The sequence below is a fragment of the Cetorhinus maximus genome, chromosome 6 (genome assembly GCF_964194155.1).
Source record: "Cetorhinus maximus chromosome 6, sCetMax3.hap1.1, whole genome shotgun sequence".
Classification (NCBI taxonomy): Eukaryota; Metazoa; Chordata; class Chondrichthyes; order Lamniformes; family Cetorhinidae; genus Cetorhinus; species Cetorhinus maximus.
Genome location: NC_135884.1, coordinates 10,777,733 through 10,785,195, shown reverse-complemented (window position 1 = coordinate 10,785,195; position 7,463 = coordinate 10,777,733).

Here is a 7,463-nt window from a genome sequence, read left to right as displayed (position 1 = left end):
TCTGAGGCTGTAAAATCTAACTGTAAAAGTGAACACTGGGCTGAGTTCATACCCAGGGTAATTAAGAGGGTGCAGATCTGCTATTTATTATTGCGTGAGCATTTGAACATTGTAAACGGCTGTTTTGCTTCTTAATGCGTCCTTTCCCCATGCCCCCCCGGTGTGATTCTGAAATTTGCATTTAATTGTGCGCGAAACCTGACATGTGACAAAGGACGTATGTTTACATACGTAGAGGTTTTATAAGCCAAGCTTTATAATCTATGCATGATATTACATGTACAGAAGCTAAAGCTACCTCACTGAAATCGCCTAACCCAGCAATAGGGGATCCAACCCGAGACCTCTGGGTCCTTAAGACTCAGTAGTACGCTGGGCAGTGTAGTGTGCTGGGATTCAGTTCGTGAGAAACAGGAGGACACCATTTAGCCTGTCAGCCCTGTCCCACCATCAATGGCTGATCTGAATCTTAACTTCAGGTGCAGAATTTTCCGTCTGGTGGGGGCGACGGAGCGGGTGCGGCCGCTGGCGATCGGGTCTGAGTCACCATTTTATGCGGGTGGGCCAATTAAGGCCCGCCCAGCGTGATTCCCGGCTCCCGGGGACGGCGGGAGTGGGCAGGCGACGACGGATCGGCCATCGCCGCCGGGTACAATGGCGACCCGGCGGCCTGTTTAAAAGGCCAAGCTGCAGCCGCTCCAAGGCTGCTGTACATGGCCAGAGTTCGGAGCCAACGCAGACCCGGGTTGGCCAAGCAGGAGGGTAGGGCGGGTGATCAGAATGCGCCCCGGTTTTCGGACGAGTGCCTTGCTGCCCTCCTCGAGGTGTGAAAAGAATAAATTACTTCCTGGCACCCTAATTCACCGTACCAGTCACTTAATTCGGTCACGTGAATTTCATTACTATATTTTCCATAATATTTGTGTCTTCAACGTGCTAGAAATAGGCAGGTTTCACCTAAACATGTTGGTGTGGCGCACGTGGATCCTGTGCCGCAAGCGCTTCAACAACCTGCTGTGCACGGGAAGGGTGAGTGGCACGTTGGCATCGTTCACTTCACCCATCATGTAAGCTTCTCCCCCGCTGGCACCCCACCCATGTCTGACTGGCCTGAGAGCAATGTGTCGGTGAAGGCATGTGTCTTAAGCTGGGCGGCCCTGATTAACTGCCCGTCTGTAACGGTCTAGCTAGCCACCCAGCTGTACTCAGGGATGCAGCTCACCACCATCTCCTTAAGGGCAATTAGGAATGGGCATTAAATGCTGGCTTTTCCAGCGACACCCACACATCCTGAATTCATGAATGCATGACTTCAGATGTCTGGCAAGAAGACGAAACCTCAATAAGTCACCATTCTATTCTCATTCGCTTGCCAAGACATTTCAAATGTACTCCTTCCAGCAAGAGATAAACTAACTCGAGATTCAAGTCAACAGGATGGCTTTCCAATCCCCTCTACACCTCCATCCCGCACCAGGCTGTCTCAGATGCCACTCCCAGCGATGGGGCAGCACCAAGATGTAGCCCCCGGAGATGTAAACATAAGGCACACCCCGGGTTCATCACTGGTGGTTTATCGTTGGCTTCCCTGTGAGTCCCTCCTGATTGTTTGCAGTGGGACACCATTTTCTTTGTGTTATGTTAAGAGACTTTTGTGAAAGCATTAAATTAAGATCGTCTAACATGGCTGGGGGTGCCTTTTTTCTTGGGCAGGTGGATGGATTCCTGAGATATTATGAGTGATTTGTGTGTCACTGACATTTATTGACTGGGCCCATCGTCAATGCTCCCTCTCCTGACAGATTTGGCACTAACGTCTCCAGTATGGAGGTTGCAGCACAGGCTTGTCCTGGTGATCCATCTGTGGTGTGCTAGCTGAAGGTTCATTGGATTAAAGCCTCCCGGGTGTCCCTGCCTCCCTGGAGTATGCCCGGGTCAGCGTCTACCCCCTCAGCATTTCCCTGTGCGTGCTCATCCTCGGACTCACTGCTGGACTCATCGTGTGCAGCCGCAGCCACTCCGTCTACATCTTCTTCACCCAATGCGTTCCCCCTTTGCAGCGCAAGATTGTGGAGAGCGCAGCATTCAACCACTTTCAGCGACACTCAATCTGGGGGGTACTGGAGTGCGCCCCCGGAACGGTCCAGGCATCGGAAGCGCATTTTGAGAAGACCGATGGCTCTCTCCACCACAGCCCTTGTGGTGTCGTGGCTCCTATTGTACCGCTGCTCAGCTTCTGTTCTTGGATGGTGGAGAGGTGTCTGAGGGGATAGCCCTTGTCACCCAGCAGCCATCCATCAAGCTGAGCCAGAGCACTGAAGAGCCCTGGAACCTGGGAGTGTCTGAGGATGTAGGCGTCGTGGGAGCTGCCTGGGTACCTTGCACAGACTTGTAGAATCTGCATCCTGGGATCACACACTATCTGCACGTTCATGGAGTGGAAGCCCTTCCTGTTGACGAAGGCACCAGGCTCACCTGCTGGTGCCTTGATGGCCACGTGTATACAGTTTATAGCACCCTGGACACGGGGGAAGCCAGCAATGGTCTCTGGCTCGCTGTGTCTGGCTGGCCTGGTCCCAACGGTAGTGGATGAAGGTCAATGCACACCTGAACAGAGCGTTTGTGACCTGCTTAACACAAGTGTGGACAGCTGATTGGGAGTCACCGCAAAGATCACCCACTGAGCCCTGGAAGGAGCCAGAGGCATAGAAGTTGAGGGCAACTGTGACCTTTAGAGCCACTGGCATGGGGTGTCCACCCACACAGTTAGCTGAGATCTCTGGCCCAATCATCTGGCAGATAGTGCTGACTGTCTCCCTTGACACACGGAGCCTCCTTAGGCACTGCACCTCAGACATATTGAGGTAGCTGCTTCTCCGCCTGTATACCCTGTCAGCAGGGTAGTGGCGTCTTCTGCAGCCCCTTCCGCCTTGGACTACCTCTTGGCCCTGCGCCCCTTGTGCCTGCGCCTGTCCTCCCAAAGATGGCTCCCCTGGAGGCTGAATGTGCAATCCTGGCCTCCTCCCCCTTCTAGCCCTCCCTTCCTGCTCAGAGGAAGTGCCTCCAGTGGAGAGATCACCTCCCATTCCCAGGCTCAGGGAAACCTACAGGCCCCAAAACAAATCCTCACTGCAGAGTGCTGACCTGAAGGTTATGAGTCCAGTCCAAGCAGCTGGTAAGCTTTTTGAAGTTTTCCAACTCACACAAACAAGTTTCAGTAACTTTTGTACAATAACTTTAAAATCTGTAGAATCGCGTCCCTACTGAGCCCTCTTCTCCCGCCCGTGGATGAGGTTCATACAAATTTCTGTTACCCGCCTGCCCGTTGCGCCCGTGCGACGAGCTGAGGATCGCACGGGCGCCGCAAAATCCCCGCCAATTGGAGCCTCAAGGGCCTTAAGTGGCCCGTTAATTAATGGCGGGCGCGCAACGGAGATCGTCGCTCGCCCGCCCACCGACATATCGCGATGGCGCGCGGTGACGTCGGGACGCTCGCCCGGTGTCACCAGGCACCATTTTACGCGTCGGCTTGCGGGTCCCGCCCCGCGCCCCCCCCCCCCACCCGTCAAACGGAAAATTCTGCCCCACCTACCCAGCTTTCTTCCTTGACCCTTAATGCCCTCGCCTTAACTAAAATCTATCTCGGTTTTGAGATTTTCAATTGGCTCCTTCGCCTGAACTAGTTTTTGAGAGAGAGAGTTGCAGATTTCATTACCGTGTGTGTGTGAAAGAGTTTATCTTGACATTACCCTGAATGGCCTGGCTTTAGCTTTAACATATTCCTCCCACCAGAGGAAATCTCCATCTACTCTAATCGTATTGAGTAACTAAAAATATTATTCATTCTGTAGAGGGCTACATTGACAAACACAATTAGCCAATATTATATATATATATATAAAATTTATATATATATGCACATATTATCTGGAAAGAAACTGAATTAAAAATACAAGTACCATCTGTGACAAGAATAAAGATTTCCCAGTGGACCATCTTTTGAGGGACACATGATTTGTGCAGTCAAATCCCTGGTCCCGGCTCCTTGTCCCCCTGCGTGCCTGACAGTCTCAGGACAGAGCAGTCAGGAAGAAATCGCAAGGGCCAGCCGCGCGGGCACATAAAACCACACAGGTACTGATTTCCCCGTCTCGCCGTCCCAGAAATAATCGATGGAATAAAGCTTGCTGTGCAACAGGAATATCATTTGGTGTTTTTTTTTAACTTTTGTAAACCTCCCGCTGATGTGTTGTAAAACAAATAATTCTGTTGCAAACCTCAAGGCACACTGCCTTAAAAACAAATCTTTGATCTTGCTTCCACATCTGTAGAGATTATTTGAAACAGCTGGGAGTGAACGACACAATTATGGTGCGGCTGTTTGAGTGTGAATCAGCCTGTTCGAAGGTCCAGCTGTGAATTCCTCTCATTCCTTGAGCTTTTTTTTGCGGGTCTCAATATTTAATAAATTAAGTTACATATTCCACCAAATAAGATTATTTTAAAAAAAAATCTCTCAATTCATCATTGAATTTCAACAGAAAATTCTTTCAGCCATTAAGAAAGTACAAATTAGAAGCAGGAGTACTAGGCCCCTCACGCCTGCACCACCGTTCAATATGATCATGGCCTTAACTCCACTAACGCCAGCAGATTGGAAGAGAGCACTCACATCAAGGAGCAGAGCTGACCGAGTCTGTTAATCTCAGCCAGCGTGAAAGTACAAACCAGATTTTCTTTTCTCCAACGCCGCGCTCCTGACGATGCTGGATCTTGGTGGGACACAAATTTGTTTGGAACTGACAGCTCCTCAGATTGCTATCTCTGAGCCACTCTCCGGGTTGTTGTGTCTGTCACGCCTTAAAGGGGAGGAAAGTCCAAGGACAGTAGTTTCTGAGGATACGGGGTAGACCATTTAGGAGTGAGATGAGGAGAAATTTCTTCACCCAAGAGAGCGGTGAGCCTGTGGAAATCGTCACCACGGAAAGTAGTTGAGACCAAAACATTGTATGCTTTCAAGAAGGAGTTAGATATAGCTCTTGGGGCGAAAGGGATCAAAGGATATGGGGAGAAAGCGGGAGCAGGTTATTGAGTTGGATGATCAGCCATGATCATAATGAATGGCGGAGCAGGCTCGAAGGGTCGAATGGCCTATTCCTGCTCCTAGTTTCTATGTAAACAGGGTACTCCCTCCAATTTCTACAGGAAAGGATAACATATATATATATATATATTTAAAATAAATCATGATGGTTAATATTTCCCAAAATTCAGTCCTATAGATCCACCATCTTGAAGCCCCTCTCCAAGGTCACTGTGAGGACACTACTGATGGAGATTGGCCCATAACAGAAGGGCTCCAGTCTATTCAGGAGGGGGAGTTTTGAACCAGCTTGGGAAAATCCTGGGCAGGTGGGCGGGTTGGGGTACATGTTATGTCAGCAGCGTCGTTCTGCCCCTGTGCTGGTCAGGCTATGTGCTTGCTCCTTCCGCAGAGGCTGGCTGCCGCTTGCGGCCTCTGTGCTTTTTTGGACTGGGGGTGGGGAAAGATCCGTCCAGGTTACCTCACCCAATTGCCACCCAGTGCCTCCGGGTCTTGACCTCCATCCCGCATTCCCCGCTGGAAGCAGGCACGGGTGGATTCCAGGTGAAGACCAGATCGAGCTCAGCAGCAATGCTTTGAATAGCCTGCTGCTGAGAATCACATAGGAACAGAAATGTTCATTCAGGTGTGATACCAGGCCTGATACCTGTCCAACACACACAACATGAGTCAGCAGCTTTCGAAGCGGGAATTGAGGGGGTGGGAATGAAGGAAAAAGCTAAAGGATTAAATTTAAAAAATACAATTATGCTTCTGTTAAGAGTGCAAGATTTCGCAATCTCTTCCCCATCATTGCAAGTACTAAATCATTGCAAGTATTAGCTGGTTCAGATGGTTGCACTTTCACCTTTGAGTCCAAAGCTTTTACAGGGTCAAATTCCATGACAAACTTGAACAAGCAATCAAGGGCAATATTTCAGTGCAGTGCTGAGGGAGTGCCGCACTGTCGCAGGTGTGCGGTCTCTTGGCTGAGATGTCAAACTGAGGCCCTTCCTGCCTGATCCCACGGATTTTCCTCTGAGGACATGGCAGAGGAGTTCCCCGAGTATCCTGACCAACATCCTATCCCATCCCTCAAACAATACTATCAATGTACGGCTATTTATCTCATTTGTTGTTTGTGGGATCTTGCTTTGCACAAATTAGCTGCTCCATTTGCCAAGGGTAACAATGGTGACTGCTCTTCAGATTGAATCAATTGGCTTTGGGATGGCTTAAGAGTGTCAAAGACGCTATGGAACTGCAAGTATTTTCTCTGTAATTGCTCATCACTCTATTAGGGTGTGTAAGCCTGCATAGATGAAATGATTGGAACTCCTGTACAACGCCATGAGCTCCCTTATAAATGAGCAAATGTTCTTAGACCTTACTGGCCCTTCCTAAGTGTGCAAAATCACTTATACACTTAACCCAGCAACCCCCGCCCCTTCAGTCCCTGTAATCATTTTGACAGATATTGTGCCTGATGGAAAAGGGCTGTCAAGATAAAGAGGCAAAAGGGGATTCAGGATTCGGAGGGTTACACTGTAAACCAGATAGAAGTGGGCATCGATCTCATCCAGCTTCAGCACTGTCAGAAAGCCAAGTACTAAAAGGAAAACCCATTGAACGGTAACCAGCTCTCCGATGTTCTGAGGGAAAGGGGTTGAGCCCCTGGCAACTTGCTGTCAAGTGAAACTATCAGCTTCTCGGGGTGACTCTCCATGGCAAAGGCTGGGGGCCAGGGATTCTGCACCCCACACCTTTCTGTTAAGTAAGACAAAAATCTCCCGCTTTACAGGCAGCCCCCCCACTCCAGAATTGGGGGGGAGGGGGAGGAGGAGGTGGGGGGAGGGGGGAGGAGGAAGAGGACGTGGGGAGTAGGGGGGGAGTGAGCTGGGGAATGGGGGAAGTGGAGGGAGTGGAGTGGGGAATGGGGGGAGTGGAGGGAGGAAGTGGGGGGAGTGGAGTGGGGAATGGGGGGAGTGGAGGGGGGAAGTGGGGGGAGTGGAGGGGGAAGTGGGGGGAGTGGAGAGAGTGGAGGGGGAGTGGAGGGAGTGGAGGGGGGAGTGGAGGGAGTAGGGAATGGGAGAAGTGGAGGGAGTGGGGAATGGGGGAAGTGGAGGGAGTGGGGAATGGGGGGAGTGGAGTGGGGAAAGGGGGAGTGGAGGGGGTGGAGGGAGGGAGTGAGGTGGGGAGTGGAGGGAGTGGAGGGCACGACACGACATACCTTTAGGCTGGTGTTTGCTCCTGTGTAGCCTGCGCGCCTGACATCAGATGGGGTCACTCGGCTGTGTAATTTATTCGGCAATTTGTATAGTGCTGCGGAACTTCGGGGAGAGAGAGAGGGTGGTGGGTGGAGAGAGAGTGAGAGAGAGGG